This window comes from Chiloscyllium punctatum, unplaced genomic scaffold (assembly GCF_047496795.1).
Source record: "Chiloscyllium punctatum isolate Juve2018m unplaced genomic scaffold, sChiPun1.3 scaffold_958, whole genome shotgun sequence".
Classification (NCBI taxonomy): Eukaryota; Metazoa; Chordata; class Chondrichthyes; order Orectolobiformes; family Hemiscylliidae; genus Chiloscyllium; species Chiloscyllium punctatum.
In genome coordinates, this window is record NW_027310692.1 from 32,501 (window position 1) to 33,293 (window position 793).

The following is a 793-nucleotide window of genomic DNA, read 5'->3' on the forward strand; positions in this document are numbered from 1 at the left end:
AGAGAGAGAGAGATGGAGGGTGCGAGAGAGAGAGAGATGGAGGGGGCGAGAGAGAGGGAAGTGGGCGAGAGAGGGGGGAAGGTGAAGGCAAAGGAGAGGGACGGTACGAGAGAGAGAGAGTGAGGCGAGAGAGAGGGAGGGTGTGTGAGAGAGAGAGAGAGGGAGGGTGTGAGAGAGGGAGGGTGCGAGAGACAGAGAGAGAGAAAGGGAGGGGGCGCGAGAGAGAGAGAGATGGAGGGGGCGAGAGAGAGAGAGAGAGATGGATGCGGCGAGAGAGAGAGAGAGATGGAGGGGTGAGAGAGAGAGAGAGATGGAGGGGGCGAGAGAGAGAGAGATGGAGGGGGTGAAAGAGAGAGAGATGGAGGGGGTGAGAGAGAGATAGAGATGGAGGGGGCGAGAGAGAGGGAAGTGGGCAAGAGAGGGGGGATGGTGGGGGCAAGAATGAGGGACGGTGCGAGAGAGAGAGGGAGTGAGGCGAGAGAGAGAGGGAGGGTGTGTGTGAGAGAGAGAGATAGAGAGGGCGGGTGCGAGAGAGGGAGGGTGCGAGAAAGAGAGAGAGAGAGAGACAGAGAGCGAGAGACAGAGAGAGAGAGAGAGACAGAGAGAAAGAGAGACAGAGAGAGTCAGAGAGAGAGAGAGAGAGAGACAGAGAGAGAGACAGAGACAGAGAGAGACGGAGAGAGAGGTGTTGAGAGAAAGAGAAAGGGGCCGAGAGAGAGAGTGAGCGGGGGACGAGAGAGAGATGAGGGGAGGAGGAGCGAGAGAGAGATAGAGAGAGAGGGGCAAAAGAGAG